This window comes from Lactuca serriola, chromosome 1 (assembly GCF_051521515.1).
Source record: "Lactuca serriola cultivar US96UC23 chromosome 1, Lser_US96UC23_V15, whole genome shotgun sequence".
In the NCBI taxonomy this organism is placed as follows: domain Eukaryota; kingdom Viridiplantae; phylum Streptophyta; class Magnoliopsida; order Asterales; family Asteraceae; genus Lactuca; species Lactuca serriola.
The window spans coordinates 50,703,704-50,730,834 of record NC_136408.1 but is presented as its reverse complement, the minus strand read 5'-3'; the positions used below and the strand labels follow the sequence as shown (position 1 = coordinate 50,730,834).

General features: G+C 32.5%; 1 pseudogene across 1 annotated transcript; it reads left to right on the top strand.

The window, feature by feature from the left end:
* The first annotated feature begins 21,934 nt into the window (after positions 1–21,934).
* Positions 21,935–22,831, top strand: LOC145068579 (ribulose bisphosphate carboxylase/oxygenase activase, chloroplastic-like; annotated as a pseudogene). Its single transcript, XR_013689005.1, has 2 exons — positions 21,935–22,182; positions 22,314–22,831. The product of XR_013689005.1 is annotated as a ribulose bisphosphate carboxylase/oxygenase activase, chloroplastic-like (transcript).
* Positions 22,832–27,131: the final 4,300 nt, after the last annotated feature.

The following is a 27,131-nucleotide window of genomic DNA, read 5'->3' as shown; positions in this document are numbered from 1 at the left end:
ATACTAATTATAACTATGGACTTAAACACTTTATCCAACAACTATCATGAATGGCTTGGTAAAAATAAATAAATTAAGGACAAAAAATATTCCTTATGTTCTGATTTCAAAAGCGTTATGAAAGAAAATAAGAAAATTGGGGAATATAATCTATATAAAGTGACATTTTAAGGAAAATAACCAAATTTTTTTCACCTTTTCAAAAATTATCACTTCTTCCAAATGTGTTATTCCGGAGTACTGTTTATATTCCAGACTACTTTTCAATTTCTTTAAAGAATGTTCTCTTTCGGGTTTGATTTTCAAATTTCGGAATTATTTCTTGGTTTTTTTTTTTTTGAAAAAATATCTTAACTTATGTCTAAATGTCAATTTATAAGTGTTTAATATCACAGTTTATCAATAAAATATATGATTTTATGTACTAATATCGTATATAGTTCACATTTAGTATAGTTGTTTAATTTTTTATTAAATTTAAGTAAAAAATGATTTTTTTAATCAATTCCGGAATTGGTTGTTCGGATTTTGGACTTATTCTTGAAATTTCAGAGTATTTTTTTTTCAAAAATCCGAAATTTTAGTCTGGAATCCGCAATGCCGGTTCGGAATCAATAAAAAATAGTGTTATTTACACTAAAAAAAATTGGTATATTTTGTTCAAATAAATATGAAAAAACTGTTAGATTACTACATTTCCCAGGAAATTAAATTATTGAGTCCTCTTTTCGTTGTTTGGTATTTGTTTTTTCGATAGTATTTTTAACGTGTAAATCATGTGGTTAAATGCTCACCTATTGTCGGTACATGTTTGAAAATAAATACTACAGGAATCTCAATTGAATGGGTATAAGAATAAATGTCGGATGTTAAACTGGGCAGGGTTATTATTACTATCAGTGTAAATAAAAGAAACATTTTCATGTTTAATAGACTGTTTAATAAAATTAATAGAAATATTTTTGAAAATAACTTTTGTAACAATAAACATTAAACAAAATCATGATTATGATATTACAATATATGAAACTACGATAAATCTAGCACTCATGTTCCGTTTTTATCTCTCGTATAACATTATACGCATGCAAATTCTTAGTGGCCTTGTGTATTTTCATACAAAATTCTTATTTATTTAATTATCTTCGAAAACTTGATTGTCAGCTGATTCGTTTTTCTCCATTTGTTTTATTACTTTGTTTATCTTAAAAAAAATACAAAAAGAGTTAGTTTCATTCCTCTAATCTCATACAACTTAGATCATCTATATCGGTGCAATATTGAGACCTTGCAAATGATGGGCTAACTCAGCATATTCATCAATTTCAAGAGAAAATAATTGTAACATTTTAAAATTTAAGACTATATTCTTAAATTATTAAGGTAAATAAATAAAGGGACATTTATATAATTAAATCATTATAAGATAATCATATCATTAGTTGATATGGAGCTTAGAAAGTTAAAAGCAAAGTTAGTAACATTTCAAAAGTTAAAGGGCCAAAAGTATCAAATTGGCAAAATAAGTTTGACCAAAGGGTTGGCGTAGTTAGTGGAAAGGGCCACCAAATTCATATAATGGATGGATGAGTATTTGTTATGTCACACTTTTAGACAAATGTGAAAATAAATGAAATAATGGCAAATTTGACAAAAGATGTAAACTATAGGGGCCAAATGTGAAAAATCTTAAAATAAGAGTGCACCCTCTTTATTTCAACCAGATGAGATCGATGAGAGGAAAAAGAAAGTTGGGAAATGGCGATTGAAGCATAATATAAACCCTAGCGTTCGGTTTCAAGCTTTCTTGGTTCATTTAGTGCAGGTCGTGAAGAAATCAAGTGGTTCAAGGTATACTTTCTTCCCCCCTTAGTGTAGAATTCGAATTTCATCTATGGATTGAGAGTTATATGTGATTTTTATCTCATTTGAGGATTAGGGTTTGGTTTTCTAACCTCCTTTGATTGGTTTCCTTGGTTCTAATCTCAATCCAATCATCCCATTGATGAATTTGATGATTTGGGTAAAAAGCTCCATGAACCCTAGAAAAAACAAATTGGAGATATTACAATTGATGATGAAATGGGATTTGATTCTATGACCTAGATGATTTTTGACAACAATAAATTCAATTGGAATGATCAAACTCATCCATGATGGCATAACCATCTATAAGCTTGAACTGAAATAGATTTTGGGGACAATATGATGAAAACAATGGAATTTTTCGTATTTGAGCATTTGATGAGTATATGATACTCATAAACATGAGTTGATACTAATAACATGATTTGAATACAATAACATGAAGGCTTGAGTGATCTGTATTTGTATTTGAATGTATGGAATAATTGGCCATAGGGGCATTTTAGGAAATCTAGGGATAACTACATGTTGATTGACATCTAAGAGGTGAATGACATTCATGGATATGAATTGACACTTTAGAGATGAAATTGGAACATAAACATGAAGGATCTCTTGAGCTATAAATGGTTCTAGTGATTGTTTTAGCCTAAAGGGCAATTTGAGAAACATGGAATGGAATTGAGGATTCCATGGTTAGTTTATGTACTTACAATGAGAGTAATGAAGGTTTTGTGTTCTTGAAAACATTTATTTGAGTGTTCAATAAGTTAAGGATAAGACTTGTGAGCTTTGGAATGTTCAAGTGAAAAATAGACTAGTTTATCCTTCTTTTAAACACTTAGGATCATCATGATCTTAAGGTTTCAATGAACACTTAATGGATTAAGTGGAGTGTTTTAAGATGATAAAACACCTCCTAAACACAAGTGCGAACGTAAATAAATGGTACAAAGTGAATGGGAAAAAATGTATTTAAGAACTATGCAAAGTAGGGTGTTATATTGAGAAAATTCGAGATTTTTGTGTATGCAGACCTCATTCCACGGCCGTGGAATTGCAAGGCAAATTGTAACACTGTAAATTTTCAAATAAAATTTTCATTTTTAAAATCACATAAACTCCATATCACATTTCCAAAAACCACAAGATGTATAAGTTGTCAAAAACCCAAGTCAACAAATATTTAATAAAATTCTCAAAATTATGATCTCTAACTAGTGTGTACAATCAAGTCGGCACCTTCCCACGATCCTGAGAAGTACCTGAAACACATATCACACAACACAGTAAGCACGAAGCTTATTGAGTTCCCCAAAATACCACACAAAAATAATAAGCCTCTCATGGCTACATCTCCATAAGGACCCTCCAGTCCATGTGTCTCAGTGAGGACCCTTCGGTCTTACAACTCGGGTTGGAGCCTCCGGTCCTAACCAATAAAGCACAAAATAATATACAACATAAATCACAAAGAAAAATACATGATATCACATAACTCAACATAAGCATATAAGACACTCCGGTCACACTGTATTTACCATTCAGGTAAGTATAATGAGAAGTAGGGCTGTGCATGGGTCGGTTTGGGTCGGTTTTGGACCCAAACCCAACCCAACCCATAAGTGGTTGGTTTCTGGTTTTCAGAACCCAATAGGATCGGTTTTTGGTCGGTTCGGTTTCTCGGTTTCTGAGGTCGGTTTGGGTGGTTTTTCGGTTTCTCGGATTCAACCCATACATTCACGGGTTCTGGGTTTAAACCCATGGGTTTTGGGTTTTAACCCATTTTCCATAAATAAAGCAACAAGTTAAATACTTCAAAAAACACCAAATTTAAGTTAAATACTTCAAAAAACATGAGTCTTACAACAAATAATCTATTACAAGTTACAACCAAAACCCGAAATATTCTATTACAACCAAAAAACAATCAAGTATGGGTCGGTTTCTTGGGTTGGATGGGTCGGTTTCTTGGGACGGTTTGTCGGTTTTAAGTATGGGTCGGTTTCTTGGGTTGGATGGGTCGGTTTCTGGGTAAAAACCGAAACCGAACCCGATTTTTCGGTTTTTAAAAAATTCAAACCCTAACCGTCGGTTTTGCTTCGGTTTTGGTTTTTTCGGTTTCGGTTTCGTCGGTTTTAATCAGTTTCTCGGTTTCTTGGTTTGGGTTTGCTCACCCCTAATGAGAAGACTCACATCGTAAGTAAAGCAAGTATGTCTCGTACTCAAACCACCGGTCTAGCCTCCGCCTAACATATATCGTAATTAACTCTAATTAATAAACGACCCCCAAAGATGTTAGGCTAAACCCTCTATTAAATCAAGAAGGATAAAAAGACCATTTTACCCTTCCATGGCCTCCAAAGTCCATAGTTTGACCAAACCCTAAAAGTCAATAGCAAGCGCGTACGTTGGGCGTACTACTTTACCATGCATGCATCGAGAAACTTCGATGCTACGCTGCGCGTATCTGGGAGTACGCTCAGCGTACGTCCCAGACTTACTTTTTCCCACTCTCCTGAAATTTGTGACTTTAAAAGTTCAAACATATTACTTGTAATAATAAAAAAAACCAAAAGGTGTAAGACAACTGACTTAAATCACAAACAACTAATATCTTAAAAACGTCAAATCAATAGTAATTACTAATAGATATTTTAAAATTGTCACATTTCACCATTTTCAAAGTTAAACATAAATAAAAACCAACATTTTTATCTTCTAGTATTTTATCCATCTTTCATCCATGAAACTTGTCTTATTTTTAATATTTAATATATAATAATTAATAAAAAAAAATTGTATATAATATATGCGGTGCAGTACGGGTTTTTTTGCGGTTTTGAAAACTAATAACCACACCACACCGCAAATTTGCAGTTTTTGAAAAACAGAAAAGCTCACTATCGGTTTTTATTGCGGTTGCGGTTTATGCGATTATTGTGGTTAATTTTAGTTGCGGTGCGGTTTTTGTTCACCCCTACCTTCTAGTGTGTTTATTTTTGCGCTTCCTTCACCATTTTTCTTTACCTCCTCTTTTGCCAGACTTTGAGAACATGTTGCTCTTGTTGGACCTTAAAGACCCCTCAAATTTCCTCTTCTTGCCAACTTCAACCTTGTTGGTGGTTCTGTCATTGATCATTTCTTCAATAAACTTAGCAACCCAGATAGTTGCCTCAAGAGCAGATGCCTGACATACTGGTATCGTAAGTTCGTCCTTACTTTGTTGAAGTAAACGTTTTGTCTCTTTCAGCTGTTGATCCAACATCGTCCGCACCATTGCCTGTACCCCTGCCATAGTGATTGGCTCTGGTTGCGGGTTATTGTTTCCCTATCCACTTTTTGTGCTTGCCATTTCGATCTATACACCAAATTAGGCGAATTTAGATCTCTATTATTTTTTGATAGACGTTTAAATCTTCATTATCACTCCGAAACATTATATGCTAGTTCTAATATTATAGTCATACGCTTAGAATCCTAAACACATAAGGTTTCCAGATCCTGTCGGCAACAGACCATAGATCCGAACAAATAACATCATATATGGTACACATATCGCATTTAGCACATAAATGCATTTTAGGCATCTTTCCTAAAATATACTAGTGCTCGTGACTAAAATATGGTAGACACTCATCTCACGATCATCACTTAGCATTCTAAGTTTAAGTCTAAAAATCCTACAAATTCGTAGTTCACTTAAACTAATGCTTTGATACCAACTGTGACATTCCCAAAATTTTCGGCCAGAAAAGACCGATTTAGTTTATGTTTTTAAAATAAAATCACAACTGTGACATTCCCAAAATTCCAAAAGATGTTGTGAAATTTGTTCCCAAACAAAATATGATAAAAATTTGTCAAAGTATTTCTTAAAGAAATATATTTTCATTATATAAAAAAACCTCGGGATGTCATGTTTCGATACAGACCAAACGCATAAACAGTATATTTTAAGCCTTACAACAGTTATTTACATCTACTTGGCCTATAATCCAAAATCTCTCGTTATCGTCTAACTATGCCCTTGTTTCTCTACCTGTAATATAGAAAACTGAGTGTGTCAGGCTTGGGAGCCTGGTGAGCATATAGGGTTTTCAATCCACAAATAATAAATTTATTAATTTCATCGACCAGCAATAACTCAGATTACTCGTTCCTGTTATCCTCACTTTATGTCCCTAAAACACTTATCATAAGAGATCCAGCCTAAGGATTTTCATTGGGATGACAACACTGCTTCAGGGGTTCTTCATCAATTTATGTCAAATAGGCACAAAGTCACATCGTTGCCAGGGTTTATACAACATGCACTAAATAAATAGCTACCATGGTTTATACAACAGACACTAAGTCCATTGCTGCCAGGGTTTTACAACATGTGCTAAGTCCATAGCTCTCATTTATCGACAATATTATTCATGGGAATCCACCTGCAATACATGTCAATGGGTTTTTAGAGTACATTTGATGAACATATAGTTCACAACACCTACCAGTTGTGAGTCTGCTAGTGTTCCACGGACCATCTAGAATAGTCCATGTTTGTTATTCATACTCTGTTGTATGACGGGGGGCCAACGTTTGGGTAAGTGCTTCTGTCATATTTTACCACTCACCCTCATCTCATGATCTATATCACTGATCATCTCATTTATCCAACTCATCTTTCATCACATACCAACTATTTCATCTACCCGTGTTTTACCCAACATTTTTGTAGATATAAAATACATATACAATTTATATCATTTAAAACCTGTATAAATCATTCATTCAACATCCATTTCAAATAAAAAAAACAATATATATTCACATAGCACGTATTGTATATAAAATACTTCATATCTATGTGTAAGAAGAAAGTGATTACACACTCACTTGATAAGACGGTGGTTGGACGACACTTCGTCCCTTAAAACAATCTTTTTCGATGAAACCAGGATGTTTCCTCAAAAAAACTAGGTTTCACACGGGCAGAGTTTCGACACGAAAAACTCTTTTTATTGGAGACTTTGGGGCTCCAGGATTTCTTCGGGTGTTGGGGGTGTTCCCGAGGCTTCGGGGTGTTTTAAGAGGGCTAGAGAGGGTATATAGAGTGAAAGAGTGAGAGAATTAGCAACCATTTCCGGAAAGCCTCACATGCTATTTATAGGGTGATTTTTGGTCTCTCACGTCGTGATCCAAGCATGCTCACATCGTGAGCTCGATCCTGCTCACTTCGTAGACCTGAGCTCGATCCTGCTCACTTCGTAGACCTGCCATGTGTTCCTATCTTCGAAATGTGGGGTTTTGACTCCTCATGTCGTGAGAAATCCTTTATCACGTCATGAGCTTTTGACTTATCACTCCCTAGACTTGCCATGCGTCTTATAGCTTCGAAATGTGGTGTTTTGACTCCTCACGTCGTGAGAATTAGTGCTCACGTCGTGAGCCCAGTCAATTTAGGGTTTCGGACATAGCTGCATATTCGGAAGGCCATAACTTTTGCATACGAGCTCCATTTTTAACGTTCTTTATATACACGCGGAGGTGGAGACGTACTATACAACTTTCATTTAGAATCCTAAGGCTAAAAAGTATTCTATCATAAATCACTTTTTATGATTCCCGGTGTTGTGTCGGTTTTGTCGCGAAATTTCGACAGGTCATAACTTCTTCGTTATAAATCGGTTTCGGCATTCTTTATATGTACGGAAACCTTGTGACATATACTAAAACTTAGTTAAGATTATTAATTCTAAATAATCATCTATAAGAAAGTCATTTTTTTGCTTAACGTCTCTAAATTGACTAGCCCGAATCTGCGGGCGTTACACTAACTTTGACAATTCGATAAAAAGTAAGGGTTATCGATACATACCTTATTTTGGGGTGTTACACAAACCATTCCACAGGCATGGAATGCCCTGATCAATTACATGTAATTTTTGATGGGTTATGAGCATTCTAACACACCTAAGTGTACATGCAACCCTAGAAAACCTTGGATCTATGTTTGTCTAAAATACATGCAAAATATGATTTCCAAGGTTCATAATCCTGTCTAGCAAATATGGGGAACTTTTAATGTAAAAGATGGCTAGAATTACATACCTTGTAGTTGATTTGATTCTTTGAAAACCTTGAGAGCCTAGCACCCCAAGTGTGATGCCTCAAATGCTTCACACAACACCAAATGCTTTGGAATAACTTTAGAGTAAGTATAACACTTGTGTAAATCGGCTTGCCCTATCTAGTTCTTAGTGTAGCCGATTTTGGTGAGTATGATGTCCTTTATATAGTGTGTCACATCTAGGGTTACACCATGTAAACCCTAATGTGACATGACTCTTCATTTCCATGACCCATGGGTTTGTAACTCCCATGGAGCATCCTATGGGTTTAACCCAACTTGATAATCCATGGAGCCTTTAGCCCACTAGACAAGTTATGGACGATTTACATAATATTTAATCAGTTATCTTTTGAGCACTTAATTAATTCCAAATTAATTCTTGATCAATACTAATTAAATAATAATATTAATATATTAAAACTTATAATATATTAATAAACCATAAGTGTTATTTCTCTCATTAAGTCTATCCAAATGCATGATGCCCTGAAACCCAAATGGACCATGCCGGGTCGGGTCAAGTACATAAAAAATATAGTTGTGGACTTAGACACCTTATCCAACAATTTTTTCATAACTTTTGCATACGGACCCAGTCTTACGTGCAGTTTTCGTCTACGTTCATATTTTTGCATAAGGAATAAGATGAAACAATAAATTTGGTAATGAAATAAATGAGGGTTATTTTTGTCATGTTAATGACTTATGTCCATGTTATATAGGTGTTGTTTGAGAGTGTTTCTCTAAGGAAAGGAACTAGAAGAAAACTAGCTAGCCTACGTGTGATTGAGGTGAGTACGTGTTGGCATTTTTCCCACTTTGGGGTACACGGAAAAATGGTTTTTATTATAATGAAAATGCGTTGATGTATGAAATGTTTTGAAAAGAAAGTGTTATATGTTTTTGGAATGTATGTTTTGAAAGAATGCCTTGAAGGCAAGAATTTTTTAAGAGTAAAGAATGTTTTTGAAATAAAGAACATTTTAAAAGCAAAGAACGTTTTTGAAAGAAAGAATGTTTTGATAATGCTTTTGAAATGTTTGAAGTATAGATGTTTTACTTTTGAAATGAGCATTGTGATGCTAAAGTATGAAATGTGAAAAGCATGGAAAGTAATGATAAGAAATGGAAGTAATGACAACAACTGGAAGTAAAGAAAGGATGAAAGTTGCCCGGGTCATGATGGCTCGTAGGAGGTCTAGAGGGATCTACTAGGGTGACACATCCCCTTCACGAAGTAGATGTCCTAGTTAGCACAATGACTTGGTGGTTTGATTTGTTCTTTCCACCTTAGTCTAGACTTGGGGGTACTCTAAGTATAAAAGTTGGCGACGGTTTAATACCGAAATCAACCCTTGATAAAAGAGAAAGAAATGTAGAAAGATATCCTTTGAAATGAAATGAAATGATAATATACGAAATGATTTTTATGATGTGTATGAAAATATTTGTTCCTTGAAAATGCTTGAAAATGTTTTATGGTCTGAAATTATGTCTTGCAAAGATGTAATATTTTTGATGAAAAGGTATTAAATGTTTGGGTCACAAACCCACGTAGCTCATGAGACATTATTGCCTTACGTATCTCTTTTAATTCCATGTATCTTAGGTTATAGTTAAGGAGAAAGGATGATAGACGAAAGTTAGAAGTCATGAAATAGAGAATGGAGCAGAACTTCTTTAGTTCCTTATACATTGTATTGATTCGATTCTCATTTACGTGCTATGGTTTGTATGATGCTTAATGGTAACACCCAATGTTTGTAAATGTTTTTTTATGGGACCGGTTTTTGTTAAATGTGGGTTAATGCCCGAAAAGAATTTTAAAACCATTGCATTTTAAAGTTTAGAAAAAACATGGGTGTTATAGTTTGGTATCAGAGCCATAGTTTAAGCGAATTAGGATTGGATCATTCCACTCCTAGGCTTAGACTTTGGTTATGGAAAGTGTGAATTAGTCATAGGATTGTTATGTAAGAAGTTAGGTAGAATCTTATGTAACAATGGATAGATAGGAATTGCCATGCTAGATGATATGAAGCTTTAAATAAGTTAGATTAAGATGTAGAATGCTACATTGAGTGCTTTTAATATGAGTAGTGAAAGTAAGACTAGTTTATGGATGATCTAAACCAATGGATCAAAAATTCCTAATTGGTGAAGTCAAGGTCGGTTATGTATGATGTGGTTATAATAGTATAGGGCCCATACTATTATAAACACATGATACATACCCGAGCTTGGTGGATCCATGAAAGGGTTCTGTGAAATGTGGTAAGGATTCGGGTGAATTAGGGACTTGAACACATGCATTGTGTCAAATAAGAGTCATGAAAGAGTTTAAAGCATGATAATAGACAATTGGAAATTTTGACAACTTTAACTTTTCTGTCAAACTCCAACAGCTAGTACGAAAATGAGAAATTACTTGGGATACATTTGATACATGTTGGAAATTGAGCTTGTACCCATTAAGTATTATTGGTAGTGAGTTAGATACACCAAGTAATGAAACAAATTGAGCTATTAAAGTTGTTAACAAACAATTACCTAAAAAGGGACATAGTTGACTTTTGGTAAAATTCTAGAAGGGGACAAGAATTGGGACCCCAAATATACGATTAAGAAATTAGTTGAAGTTAGTTATTTGGTACAAGAATATGTTATTATATATGATTGAGAACTTCAATTTTCAAACAAGTTGATTGAGAAAAGAGAGGAATGGAATCGTGAATTCCATATTTAGATGAAAGTAAATACTCGGATGCGATTGACGACACTAGAAGGAAGACCAATTATCTAATGGATGAAAATATGATATGGAGATGAAAGAGAGATAGTGCACGAAAGCATGACTGAGACAACTTGGGAAGAGGCTTGATAATGTTGACTCAGTGAGATATTTTGGGATCCTAAGGAATTGGCAACCAGATGACAAAAGTATCAGGTCCCGAGTGTGATGGAAGATGTGGAAGAAATGTGTCCTTGCAAAAACAAGACACTAGTAAAAGAAGAGTTATCTGCATTAATCTAATACACTAGATTGGTGACTGAATTCACTACAAGGAAAAAAGGATAGTGTGAAATACCTGAAGGTATTTCTTGAGCCTGAAAGAAGACAAACAACATAAAGATCGCCTCATATTGTAATAATAATGGAGACTAAAAGTGACAATGATAAGTCCATAAGAGTACCTTACCCTAGGGTACTATACTATCATGATGAAAAGTTTAATAAGAGGAACTTTGTAAGCTCTACTTATAAGTTCTGAGATTTGTGATAAAAAGTTAAGTTTTTGTGTAGAACGTGATAAGGGTGTCAGAAGAAATAAAACTTCAAAATGTGATAAATAGATGATAGGTAATTGGAAGAAGATTTCACAAGATGGAATATCAAAGAATGCAAATTGAAAATCAAAAGATTTTATGGTACTAACAAGGTGTGGACAAGAATGAACACTTGAATTTTATTGAAAATGATTTTCAAGAAGAAGATGGTAAACAAAGGGAATTTTTGAAATTTCCATGGATGAGTCATAGAGAAGAAATACTACAGTGTGAGAATCATATGGTGACTTGGACCTTAAAAGAAATGCCCTCATTTCTTTTAAGGGGTAGATGGCAAGAAGGATATAAAGTTTTGATGATGCGATGTTTAAGAGATCAGAACTCTCTAGGGGATGAGTAAGAACAACATGTGATGCTTGAAATTATAAGTGACAGAAGTGAACCAAGGAAACAAGATTTAGAGATTCCAAATTATGCAAACTGATAACGCGGACCGGGAACATTCAAGTATAATTTAAGTACTAATTTTGTGTATTACTGCTAATCTAGATTCGACAAACAAACAAAGAACAAGCAAACTTATGACAATGAGACCTTCTATTATGAATTCGTATCGGAGATAGAACTTTGACTTAGATCATTGTAGGTCATGTAACAGTGACTAAAGGACATGGAAACCTATTAATATAAAAGTTGTTTATGTAGTCATAGGAAAGGGACAAGAAATAAAAAGAAGTAAAGTATGATGCATGAGAAGTTAAACTGACAAAGTGTTGAATGGAAGAACCAAGTACTTGAAAAACAATGTTGAAGGACACATGAATGATGAAATTATGAATGAAACTATTTGTGGTTAAAAGTGAAAAGCAAAGGTGAAATTCGAGATCCATACAGAGTAAATGTGAGGAAAATAGTTTCATGCAAAGAAATAAACAAAACATTATGTTGCATGATGAGGATCATCTTGTGATCTTAACCATAAAAGAAATGCCTTCATTTCTTTTAAGGGGTAGATAGCTGGAAAGAATCAAGTTACAAGTCACAAGATAATTTAGACCACCAAGATTTTGAATTTGAGTTGAGACAACATCATGTGCTTTAGAGCTTCTTGTCATCGTATGATTAGGCTTATAGGTCTAAGAAATATTTTAACTCATGAAACAAGATTTTTGATTTGACATGACAGTTAAAGTAGAGGAACAGGGATATGGACAAGGCAGGAAACATACATGGACTTAGATGGTATGGTACATGTTGATACAAAAGTATAAGATTTATAGTGATATACCTAGTTGAGTTGTCTTAAGGGTAAATTTAGAAGGAAAAAAATCATTAGCAAAAATGAATTGGCAAGCTATCTTTAAGGTAAAATTTTAGTATTATCACTTGGAAATCAAGACCTATATAAATTAGAGGTCATGAAGAGTGACTACACTCCAAGTATTGTAATATCCTGATTTTCGAGGTATAACATTTCTATATGCAAGTATGAGTTTTCTTGGGTGACTCGACGAGTTGGTGCCTCAACTCGTCGAGTAGGGTCGCGAGTTGGTGACGTGTTAAATGGATGGACTCGACGAGTCAGGTATCTGACTCGCCGAGTCAGCGTTGCGGAGGAAAACCCTAATTTTTCGGGTTTGTGACCTATTTAAAGGCTCTTATGGCCTTCATTTGCGGCCACACTTTCCCTTGAGAGACCCTATTTGATCCAGAGAGCATAGAGAGAAGGAGGGGGCTAATTTCATCATCTTGGTGCATTCTTGCAAGGAAGAAGGAGGTTGTTCAAGCAAGATCGACTTGAAGGGCTCAGATCTACTACTATTCCATTCAAGGCTGTTGTTTAAGGTATAAAATTGTACCTATTTTTGTATGGTTAGTAGATCTCATGAATTTAGGGTTTCTTCACCTGCTTTTAAGTTGAGTTATGAAGTATGTGAAGTCCCTTTGAGGCTTAGACATCAGATTTGGACCTTGAGTGGTCTAGAGAGTCCCATGATCCCAGCTTTATACAGTCACATAAGAGTATTGAGCCTAAAACATCATTAAGAAGGTCATTTTGTCAAATAGAGCTAGATATGTGATCCATGAGCATAAAGGCTGGACCTTTACGTGACTTTTGGATACTAGGAGGTTGGATCTATAAGCTAGAGTCACAGATCTGACCTCAGGTGGCTGAATGAGAAATCTGATGGAGCCAACTCGACGAGTCGTAGCGGGTGTGACCTAGTAGCCTGGACCCAGTGTTAACTCATAGAGTTGGGAGTCAACTCAATGAGCGTAATGAACCCTAGGAAGAACATGGATAATACGAGTGGACTTGACGAGTCACAGGTGTTCACTCGGCAAGTCAGGTCAATCTTGGTTGTTGACTCGGTCTGGCTTTCTGTTGACTTCCTGGGTGAGCCAATAAGGGGCAGGAGGGACCAAGGATAGGTAAAATAGACTTTTACCCATCCCGAGGGTAAAAAGGGGAAAAGAGGACTTAAGAAGTAAATGAGTAATAAGGCGAATAATGATCGAGATGCTTGTCTAATGTGTAGGCGGAGGCTAGTCTAGGATTTTCGAGTGCTGTCTATTACCTACTAGCCATCAGGTGAGTCTTCTCACTTTACCTTACCTAGATTGGTAGTTATGTGTGACCGGAAGGTTTTATGTGCTTACACGAGTTATGTGATATTATGCATTTTGTCTATGTGAGATTATGCAGTTTGTTTATGTGAGATATGTTCTTATCTTTGAGATATGTATGTGTTATGTCATGAGTTGCTTGGTCGGAGCGGAAGGTCAACAGGGTTGGACCGGAAGGTTAACAGAGTAGAACCGGAAGGTCAACAGAGCAGGACCGGAAGGTCATCAAGGTAGGTCCGAAAGGTCTACCAAAGTTGTGGAGCTGAAAGGTCCACTGAGACGCATTGACCGGAAGGTCTAGTGGAGCTATTGCCTCGAGTGTCAAATTATATGTGCGTGGTATTTTGGGGAACTTACTAAGCTTCGTGCTTACCGTGTTATGTGTTACTGGAAGGTCATCAAGGTAGGGCCGAAAGGTCTACTAGAGTTGTGGAGCCGAAAGGTCCACTGAGACGCATTGACCGGAAGGTCTAGTGGAGTTATTGCCTCGAGTGTCAAATTATATGTGCGTGGTATTTTGGGGAACTTACTAAGCTTCGTGCTTACCGTGTTATGTGTTATGTGTTTCAGGTTTTCTCCGGATCGCGAGACGGCGCCGACTTGATTTTACAAACCAGAGAAAGAATTATGTTTTGAGGATCTTGGATTATTAACTGATTAAACTCGGAGTTATGTTATGTAACTAAATAAATGATGTTTTCTAAAATGTGTTATGAATATTATATGATTAAAAATGAAAAATTTGTTTTGAAAATTCACGTCGTTACAAGTATAAAACCCAACAATGGGTTAATTGAGATTATAGAAATAGAAATGAGACAATATGTGTACTGTAGTGTGTTTTGGCAAGCGTTCATGCCAAGTTGATGATTATAAGTCCAGGGAGGACCGAAAAAGGGTAAGATGAAAAGATATATAAAAAACTAAGTCTAGATAATGTCTTACTAATGGAATTAGTAAAGTATGGAATGTTGGTGACGTGCTTGAACAAAAAGGATCATACTGCTTAGTCAAATTATACCCTATGTAAGGAAATATGTGGATGTTGACTTATGGTTGGATAAGCTGATTGCATGATGTTGTGAAAAGTTCAAAAAAGGACAAAGGGGTAAAATTGCCCAAGTGGGTTAATAACCCTTAATGATGTATTATTGATTACTAGGATACATTAAAATTATAAAAAGAAATCAAGGTGATGTGGCCATTGAGGAAATGAAAAAGTGACGGTATAAAATTCAAATGAGATGGACCGCGATGTGATTCTGGGGACAGAATCCTTTTAAAGGGTGGATAATTGTAACATCCTAGAATTTAAGAGTATGTTCTTAAATTAATAAGGTAAATAAATAAAGGGAAATTTATATAATTAAATCATTATGGGATAATCATATCATTAGTTGATATGGAGTTTAGAAAGTTTAAAGCAAAGCTACTAACCTTTCAAAAGTTAAAGTGCCAAAAGTGTCAAGTTGGAAAAGTGAGTTTGACCAAAGGGTTGACTTAGTTAGTGGAAAGGACCACCAAATCCATATAATTGATGGAGGAGTACTTGTTATGCCACACTTTTATACAAATGCAAAAATAAATGAAGTAATGGCAAATTTGACAAAGGGTGTAAACTATAGGGACCAAATGTCAAAAATATCAAAATAAGAGTGCACCCTCTTTATTTCAGCTATATGAGATCGATGAGATGAGAAAGAAAGCTGAGAAATGGAAATTGAAGCATAATATAAACCCTAGGGTTCGATTTCAAGCTTTCTAGGTGCATTTGGTGCAAGTTGTGAAGAAATCAAGTGGTAAAAGGTATACTTTCTCTCTCTCTCTCTCTCTCTCTCTCTCTCTCTCTCTCTCCCCTTAGTGTAAAATTCTTATTTAATCTATGAATTGAGAGTTATATGTGATTTTCATCTCATTTGAGGAATAGGGCTTGGTTTTCTAACATCCTTTGATTGGTTTCCATGGTTCTAATCTCAATCCAATCATCCCATTGACGGATTTGATGATTTGCGTAAAAAACTCCATGAACCCTAGAAAAACCAAATTAGGAATATTGCAATTGATGATGAAATGGGATTTGATTCTAAGACCTAGTTGATGTTTGACAACAATAAATTCAATTGGAATGACCAAACTCATCCATGATGGTAGAATCATGTATAAGCTTGAATTGAAATAGATTTGGGGATAATATGATGAAAACAATGGAATTCTTCGTATGTGCGCATTTGATGAGTATATGATACTCATAAACATGAGTTGATACTAATAACTTAATTTGAATGCAATGATATGAAGGCTTGAGTGATCTATATTTGAATTTATGGAATAATTGGCCATAAGGGCATTTTTGGAAATCTATGGCATATTGATTGACATCTAATATGTGAATGACATTCATGGATATGAATTGACACTTTAGAGATGGAATTGGAACATAAACATGAAGGATCTCTTGAGCTATAAGTGGTTCTAGTGATTGTTTTAGCCTAAAGGGCAATTTCTAAAACATGGAATGGAATTGAGGATTCCATGGTTAGTTTATGTAGTTACAATGACATTAATGAAGGTTTTATGTGCTTCAGAACATTTATTTGAGTGTTCAATAAGTTAGGGACAAGCCTTGTGAGCTTTGGAATGTTCAAGTGAAAAATGGTGTAGTTTACCCTTCTTTTAAACACTTGAGGATCATCATGATCTTAAGGTTTCAATGAACACTTAATGGATTAAGTGGAGTGTTTTAAGATGATAAAACATCTACTAAATATGTGTGAGAACATAAATAAATGGTACAAAGTGAATGGGAAAAGGGTCTTCAAGAACTATGCAAAGTAGGGTGTTATATTGAGAAAATTTGAGATTTTTGTGTGTGCATACCATTCCACGGCCATGGAATGGCAAGGCAAACCTTTCCACGGCCGTGGAATGCCCTAATTAAGGACATGTAATTTTTTCATAACTTTTTCATACGGACGCGGTTTTACGTGCGGTTTTCGCCTACATTCATATTTTTACATAAGGAATAAGATGAAACAATAAAATTTAGTAATGGAATATATGAGGAGTATTTTGGTCATTTTAATGAGTTATGTCCATGTTATATAGGTGTTGTTTGAGAGTGTTTCTCTAAGGAAAGGAACTAGAAGAAGACTAGTTAGCCTATGTGCGATTGAGGTGAGTACGTGCTGGCATTTTCCCCACTTTGGGGTACATGGAAAAATGGTTTTTATTATAATGAAAATGCTTTGATGTATGAAATGTTTTGAAAATAAAGTGTTACATATTTTTGGAAAGTATGTTTTGAAAGAATTCCTTGAAGGCATGAATGTTTAAAGAGCAAATAATGCTTTTGAAATAAAGAATGTTTTAAGAGCAAAGAACGTTGTTGAAAGAAAGAATGTTTTGATAACACCTTTGAAATGTAAAAAGTATAGATGTTTTACTTTTGAAATGGGAATTGTGATGCTAAAGTGTGAAATGTAAAAAATATGGAAAGTAATGATAAGAAACGGAAGTAATGACAAGAACTGGAAAGTAAAGAAAGAATGAAAGTTGCCCGTGTTATTATGCCTCGTAAGAGGTCTAGAGGGATCTACTAGGGTGGCGTCTCTTTTTCACGGAGTAGTTGTCCTAGTTAGCACGATGCCTTGGTGGATTGATTTGTTCTTTCCACCTTGGTCTAGACTTGGGGTACCCTAAATATAAAGGTCTACAACGGTTTAATACCATAATTAGCCCTTGATAAAAGAGAAAGAAATGTAGAAAGATATCCTTTGAAATGAAATGAAAAGAAAAGAAATGATAAGATACGAAATGATATTTATGATGTGTATGAAAATAGTTTTTCCTTGAAAACACTTGAAAATGTTTTATGGTCTAAAACTATGTTTTGCAGAGATGAAATGTTTTTGATGAAAAGGTGATAAATGCTTTGGGTCACAAACCCACGTAGCTTACTATACATTATTGTCTCAGGTATCTCTTTTAATGCCATGTATCTTAGATTACAATTAAGGAGAAAGGGTGATAAATGAAAGTTAGAAGTCAATAGATAGAGAATGGAGAGGAACTTGTTAAGTTCCTTATATATCGTATTGATGCGGTTTTCATTTACTTGCTATAGTTTGTATGATGCTTAATGGTAACATCCAATGTTTGTAAATGTTTTTTTTGGATCGGTTTTTGTTAAATGTAGGTTAATACCAGATGTGGAGGGTGTTTTACTTGGTCATTTGATGTAGTCAATTTTCCTTTTTGTTTCCTTTGTTCTTGTTACATTCCCGTAGGACAGGCTTTGGTTTCATGCTCTTTAATGTCGACACTTGTTTGTGTATACGATGATATTGTGTAATTAACTAGACTAGATCGTCTTTCTTCTTTGTGAACATCGTTTGTGAATCCCACTTCTATTAGGGTTCATCATTAGTGATGGCTCGTGCATTTTCGTATTTGAATGATTTACTTTATGCGGAACAATACAATTATCTTGCAACGTCTTTACTTAAGCTAAAGGGTGTGGTGTAATTTTTTTTTTGCCAATGGTAAAATGGTGCAACCTAGGTGCCACATCAGCTTTTACATTTTTGACAAATTTTACCTATGAACTAGGGTGTGGTAATGGTTTTACCTATGATTTTTTTTTAATTTCAAATTTTTAATAAAAACCATACAAAAATTTAAAATAACATAAATTTAAAAATTATATTTTATAAATCCTAAAAATAAAAAATAACATGAAATTAAAAATTAAATGAAAAATCTAAAAAATCAAAATAATACATGAAGTGAAAATTTTTTAAAAAACATAGAAAAAAAAACAAAACATCCAAATTTCAATTGCGTTTAAGGCTTTGAGCTTGTATTTTTCACGAATTGAAGCCTTCACCAGTTTAGTCTCCTCCTGATCTTCGGGGTCGAGGTGCCTCATATCTTATATCAACAACGAAAATTTTGTGAGTCGTACGGTTTCAGCCATATGTTTCTCCAAAGTTGTATTCAATTGTGTCATTTATGTCATCATTTCCTCCGATCTATTTGACCGCTTCGTTACGACCGAAGAATTTGACGATGTGGCTTTTCTTTTTCCTTTTCCTCGAGATTTTGCTTTGTCCTTTCCCATGGGACAAGGAGGCAGCCGTATTTCTTCGATTTCGCCATTATCATCATTAAGATCAATGCCAATGTGACCATCCAATGATATTTGTTGTGAGCTTGAATATGAAGACGATCGGCTTCTTTTTGGCAGATTAGCAATGTCTTCATGTGTTGCAAGATCCTTCCACCTAATGTTTTTTTTGACAACTTCCCACACATTAATGAACTTAAAAGGCTTCAACATGTCATCTTGGAATGCCGCGTGCATTTTTTTTTCAACAAACTCGCTTCACTTTCGCCGCTAACCCATTGTTTTTCGAAGTTTATTTAAATTCCGTTCCATTGTGTCACGATTTTGTTAACAAGATTCAATTTCGAGTTACATTGGTCGAACGTCCGGTAATCTGGTTATCGACCCATACCCTTACAAAACTGCTTCGTAACACATAACAAAAATTGATCTCACAATTGGTTGTTTCCCGTGTTGCTATCTTTTGATATTTCGACGCATGCCCTTGCTAGTTCAGTCTCTTCTTTTTTACTCTATCTTCTTGGATCGGCCATCCCTTTTTTTTGTTGAGGTTGTTCTTCGGGCTCGAAATGAGAAAGAGTTTCGGTTGTGGGTGTGAAAGGCGGTTGAGATTGAAATTGGAATTGGGTTTGCGGTTGAGGTTGGGATGTTGTTCGGGGTGATGGGGATTGGAATTGGAATTGTTGTGTCATTTGGAATTGTGAATAATATATAGGAACACTGCCTACAAATAGGTTGGAAGCATTTTGGTTAGAAGAGTTTGGGGTGTTGGAAGACATTTTGATTAAATGAATTGTATGTGTAGTGGTAAATTTAAATGAATGATATATATATATATATATATATATATATATATATATATATATATATATATATATATATATATATATATATATAGAATCAAGATCAAATAAGAAGGAAATTTTTGGTAAGAAGGTAAGAAGTTTTTTTTCTACATATTTTTTTTGCAAACAAACAAAATGAATCATTAGATGATTCATTTGTAAGATGATTCACAAGAAAAAATTCTAAAAAAAAAACATCTCGATGATTCATTTATACAATGATTTTGTTGATATTCACTAAAATTGTTACAAAAGTGAATTTTTTTTCTTAATTTACTTAAAAAGGAATCATAAAGATGTTTTTTTGGGAATTTTTTCTTGTGAATCATCTTACAAATGAATCATCTAGTGATTCATTTCTTTTGTTCGTCAAAAAAATATGTAGAAAAAAACTTTTTACCTTCCTACCAAAAAAAAATTCTTACCGGATATATATATATATATATATATATATATATATATATATATATATATATATATATATATATATATATATATATATATATATATATATATATATATATATATATATATCGGTAAATTAGCTATTTAAAAAAACGAAACCAAAAAAGATTCGTTGTAAACATTCACCCTTCCAACGTTCAAAAAATTCAAACTTTACCATGGGCAGGTTTCCACGAGTGGTAGAATATCGGTGACAAAATTGAGGTCACGACATGGTGTTCACTGCTAGTAAAGATGTCAGGTCAGCAATATCGTCGGTGTCCTTGCATGACACTATTTAGCCTAACTCGTAAATAAAATATCTAATTGAACTCATTAATAGCATGACTTATTTAGTACTAATGTCTCGTAACTTTTGCTTGCTTCGTTGGAGGAATGGTTTTTTGAATTCATTGTAATATTCACTAATCCTCCCCAAAAGGCAAAAGCTCTTCTATGTTGTCCATTAGCGATGATGTTGTCGGTAGATATAGTTATACCCAAGCATTTACCGGTAATTTCTCTTCACAATTGGGCAAAATTTCTTTATTATTATTATTATCATTTTTTTTTGTTGGGGATTGTTTATAGGCACATTACATTAGGTCAATCATTTTAAGAGAATATTGAGCGCAAAAGTGAATATGATTCACATAGATACAAAAAGAATAATATATATATATATATATATATATATATATATATATATATATATATATATATATATATATATATATATATATATATATGAGAGAGAGAGAGACTTAGGTTATTCTATTCAAACTAATTATTGTACATCTATCGTAAGTGATGAGAATTACTAAGAGAATAAGTTGTTTAGCAATGCGAATACGTTCAATCTTACATGAATATCGTCATTTTCATGCATTCTCGTTAATTATTATTTTTTTCTCACACATCATTTTTCACTCATTTTCATTCTGACAGAATACGACCCTATAAAACATTTTGACAACATTCTGACAGAAATGAGAATAATAATAATAAGTGTATAATAACCTTAAAGACGATTTAATTAGTGAGAATGTGTGTTAATGACAATAGTTCTGTAAGATTGAACGTATTTATATTATCAAACAACATATTTTCTTTATCATTCTCATAACATACCATAGATGTACAATAATTAATTAGAATACTTGAACCCCCCATCTCTCTCTCTCTCTCTCTATATATATATATATATATATATATATATATATATATATAGGAGTAGGATCAAATGAGAGCACCTAAAAGGTTGAGAACGCGAGAACAGATCTAGATCATCTAAATATTCAAATCGAAGGCTATTATCAGACAGACCATTTATGTAAATTCTGAAAATTATTGGTATTAAAGTGTAACTTTAAATGGTGAAAAGGGTATAATTGTAATTGAATGTTTATTTAATTTCTATAACTTCTCACACACTGATATCTTTCCTTTTAATTTGCCGTCTCTCTTTATACCTAGGGCACGCTTCGTCACCTCCCTAATCTATACACCACCAAAGCATCTAAAAATGTGAAACAGATGAGAGAGTACACGAGGATTCAGAGTGAGATCGAGAAGGAGTAGGGGGAAGCAGGGGTGATGGAGTTATGTTGGCGGCGAACAATGACAGATCCCAACGATGACTTTCGTTCTTCATCGTCTCGATGTAGAGTTCCGATCATCGTCACCGGTAACGACTTCTCCACCCTTTATGCTCCCCTTATCCGTGACGGACGTATGGAGAAATTCTACTGGGCTCCGACGAGACAAGACATAATCGGTGTCTGCATCAGAATCTTCAAAACCGATGGTGTCTCTCCTGAAGGTGTTACGAAGCTTGTCGACACTTTTTCCAGGACAATCCATCGGTATTCTTTCTTCTATAAATTAACCTCGGAAAATGTTAAAATATATGTATATATATATATATATATATATATATATATATATATATATATATATATATATATATATAACTTATGAATGATTTCTTGTTCAGATTTCTTCGGGGCATTGATGGCAAGAGTGTATGATGATGCAGTGAGGGAGTGGATTGGAGGTATCGGAGTGGAAGGCATAGGGAAGAGGCTTGTGAACTCAAGGGAAGGGCCTCCGACATTTGAAAAACCGAAGATAACAGTTGAGAAGCTGTTGGAGTATGGGAACATGTTGGTTTAAGAACATGATAATGTGAAGAGAGTGCAGTTGGCGGAGACTTATTTGGACTCGGCGACGCTCAGAGATGCTAACAGGGATTCCATTGCTAGAGGAGAGTTCTATGGTGAGCTTAGTTAATCGTTAAAAATGGATTTGATGAGATTTAATGGAAGTGTAAAATGGATTTGAAGAGATTTAATGGATTTGGTGAGCTTAATTGGCGGTGATGGAGTTAAGTTATGCACATAAGGTGCTCGATGAAATGCCCGAATTCAGAAAAATGGAACTTGAATGCTTGCAGTTGTAATCTTATATAAATATAATGTTAGATGTCTCATTTTGCAGTTAATCATCAATGAATACTCCATTAGGCTGGTCCGAGAGGAGCAAGGCAAGCAACCACAACCAATATATTTATGTGTGAATTTATGTTTGAATGACTATATTTATTTATGAATAACAGGATATTCATTTGTGAATATTAGTGTATTTATGTGTGAATGACTATATAATTATACATAATTGTTTCATTAACATTTTTTGCAGATACAATGAATAAACATACATATAGTGGGAGGTGGGAGATTTACCAAATGAAGCACCGACACCAATACCTCTTTTGGAAGGAGAAAAAATGTGTTTTATTCATTTATGATTGTAATTGTAGCACTATATATATATATATATATATATATATATATATATATATATATATATATATATATATATATATTGTAACTTATTCATTTACTATTATAATTATATTCTTATATGAATAGAAATGTGTTTTATTTATTTATATATGAGTACCATTTTAGTTGATTTTATAATCTTTTTTTCGGGTTTTATTCATTTATGATTTTACAAGTGTATTCATAAATACAACTGAGCTAATTCATTTATAATTTACAATTCTATTCATTTTTAAATGTAATGTATAAATCATTATTTATGAAGATATATATTTTTTTAAAATAAATGAGGTAAATCGATAAATTATTCATTATCAAATGTTGTTAGTAAAAATAAAAATATAAACAAATAAACGTTTTTTTTTAATTCATGTTAAATGATATTTTTATTAATTTATTAATTAAAAGGAAGATTTTAAGTATTCTTAATAATTGAGGAAAAAACTCTCATGATTTTCGGAATTGATTAATTACTTTCCATTTATCCATATTTAATTAAATTGTAAAATGCCTATAATGCCCTTATAAAATAATTGGTCCACAACTGTTCTCGCGTTCTCAACCTTTTAGGTGTTCTCATTTTATCCTTTCCTTTTATATATATATATATATATATATATATATATATATATATATATATATATATATATATATATATATATATATATATATATATAGACCCAAAACTATATCTATAATAATAAAAAGATATTTTATAAAGTTGTTTCTAAATAGTAACTATTCACGAAATCTTCATGGTAAAAATGTCAATAATAAGTCATTATCTTTCCTTATGGGTGAAAACTACCCATTTGGCATTTCTTCGATAGTCGTGCATGAGTGGGGAAGGGTGTTTTTTCACACGACTCTTAATGCGTTTCTCAAAAGGATGTAGTTGGTAATTTTTTTGGAGTCAATTATTACTATTATCTAACTTCTTGATTGAGATGTGTTCTTAGCAAATTCTATTAGACTATGGGCATTGGATGCGGCAAGGTAAGAGAACACTGCCCCCGATGCGGTTTCGCCACACCTTTTCCCATGGTATGTGATTGTTCCCAATCATTTTAGTTATTTTAAGAAAGTAAATAATGCATATTAAATGCTGAAAATGTAATTAATATCTATTATATCTTCAACATGTAATATGTATTAATTACTTTCTTAAAATAACTAAAATGATTGGTCCAGAATCAGTCATACATGCACACAATAGATAGTGAAAACAAAATAACCTAACCCTATATATATATATATATATATATATATATATATATATATATATATATATATAGAGAGAGAGAGAGAGAGAGAGAGAGAGAAAAGAGAGAGAGAAAGAGAGAGAGAACTAATTAATGCATATTAAATGCTGAAGATGTAATTAATATCTATTATATCTTCAACATGTAATATGCATTAATTACTTTCTTAAAATAACTAAAATGATTGGTCCAGAATCAGTCATACATGCACACAATAGATAGTGAAAACAAAATAACCTAACCCTATATATATATATATATATATATATAGAGAGAGAGAGAGAGAGAGAGAGAGAAGTTCAATAGATTAACATTATTAATCAAGGAACCAAAGAACCAATCAAAAGCGTCAAAATTTAAAACGATCAACATCAAAAAGGAAGGGTTGTAGACTTTTACAATGGGCGCGCATGCACCGGATTATAACAAAACCCACTTCCTTTTTTTAGTTTATTTTTTTTATGCCATGTTTTTTTATTGAAAAGAAAAACGAATATATCATTGTTCTTGATTTTCGTCCTCTTTCAAGATATATATATATATATATATATATATATATATATATATATATATATATATATATATATATATATATATGCTTAGGTTATTCTATTCTAACGAATTATTGTGCGGATATCGTATGCTATAAGAATGATAAAGAAAATATGTTGTTTGATAATATAAATACGTCCAATCTTACATAACTATTGTCATTAACACAAATTCTCACTAATTAAATCGTCTATAAGGTTATTATACATTTATTATTATTATTCTCATTTCTGTCACAATGTTTGTTAAAATTTTATAAGGTGGTATTATGTCAGAATGAAAATAAGTGAAAAACGATGTGTGAGAACAAAAATGGATAATAATTAGCGAGAATGCATGAAAATGACGATATTTTTATAAGGTTGTACGTATTCGCATTGCTAGACAACTTATTCCTTTAGTAATTCTCATAGAATACGATATCCGCACAATAATTAGTTAGAATACTTGAACCTAATTCTCTCTCTCTCTCTCTCTTTATATATATATATATATATATATATATATATATATATATATATATATATATATATATATATATATATATAATGAACATTTTTCAAAAAACCCACTTCATTTTCTTTCTTTGTTGAAAAAAGTTAAGGTCTATTTCTTTGTAGAAAAAAACTAATAAATATATCAAAATTCATATATTTTGGTATTCTTTAAACATAGATTTATATTGATGTTAAAAAAAATCGAAATTTCAGTTCAGATTCAATTTGTGAACTTGTTCAGATTCACATTGTGAACCTGTTCAGTTTCACATTGTGAGCTTGCTCAGATTCATAATGTGAATAATAGTAAGTCAGATTCACAATGTGAATAAATCCATTTGCTAATTTTACAAAACTAATTTATGAGTAACGAAAACGTTAAAATATTATAAAACTACATGAAATATATTTTGATTCATATGTAAATTTACTGAATTAATTTGCGAATGATCAAAGATTTGAAATAGTAAGTCAAATTCACATTGTGAATGTTACAAACTGAAATATTTATAGTTTAGATTCATAGTGTGAATCTGAACTGATCGAGTTTTTTCATATTGTAAATGTTACGAACTGAAATATTTACAGTGTAGATTCACAATGTAAATCTGCACTGATCGAGTTTATTTATTTATTTATTTTTATTTTTTTTTAATTGTCGATGTTGATATTTATTAATAGAGTAAAAATTAATATTTTTAGTATAATTAGTTTTTTTGGATAAAAATAAACTTAAATATTGAAAAAAATAACAAAATGAAGTGGGTTTTTTTTCGAAAAAAAAATTGTTTATTATATATATCAACATGGATCTCTATGGAAAAAGGACAAAAAATCGTGAACAACGGTACATTCGGTATTTTTTTTCGATAAAAAATGTGGCCTAAAAAAATTAAACGAAAAAAAGAGGTAGATTTTTTTGGTAAGGATGTTGATTTTTTGGTATAATCTAGTGTGTGTGCGTCCAATGTACAAATGTACATCTATTTCCTTGGCCGTTGATCATTATGATTTCTGACGCTTACGATTGGTTCGCTGTTAATTATGGTTCTGTATTGAATATATATATATATATATATATATATATATATATATATATATATATATATATATATATATATGTTCAGGTTCATTTGAGACCATTCTAATTTTGTGAGACCGTGAGACCAAATCTAAAAATAATTTTAAAATGCAAAATAAATGGAAAAATCCAAAAATTATTTTTTTAAATATTATTTTCGGAACTTGAATTAACTAAAAAAAAAAAAAAAAAAAAAAAAATCCGTTTTTTTTTAAAATACGTGAAATATTCTAATAGAATATTACACTGACATATTCTAAAAAATAATTTTAAAATGCAGAATAAATGGAAAAATCTAAAAATTCTTTTTTTAAATATTATTTTTGGAACTTGAATTAACTAAAAATAAATAAATAAATAAATAAAATTAAAATAAATTCCATTTTTTTTTTTTGAAAAATACGTGAAATATTCTAATAGAATATTACACTGACATATTCTAAAAAATAATTTTAAAATGCAGAATAAATGGAAAAAATAAAAATTCTTTTTTTTTAAATATTATTTTCGGAACTTGAATTAACTAAAAAAAATAAAAATAAAAATAAATTCCATTTTTTTTTAAAATACGTGAAA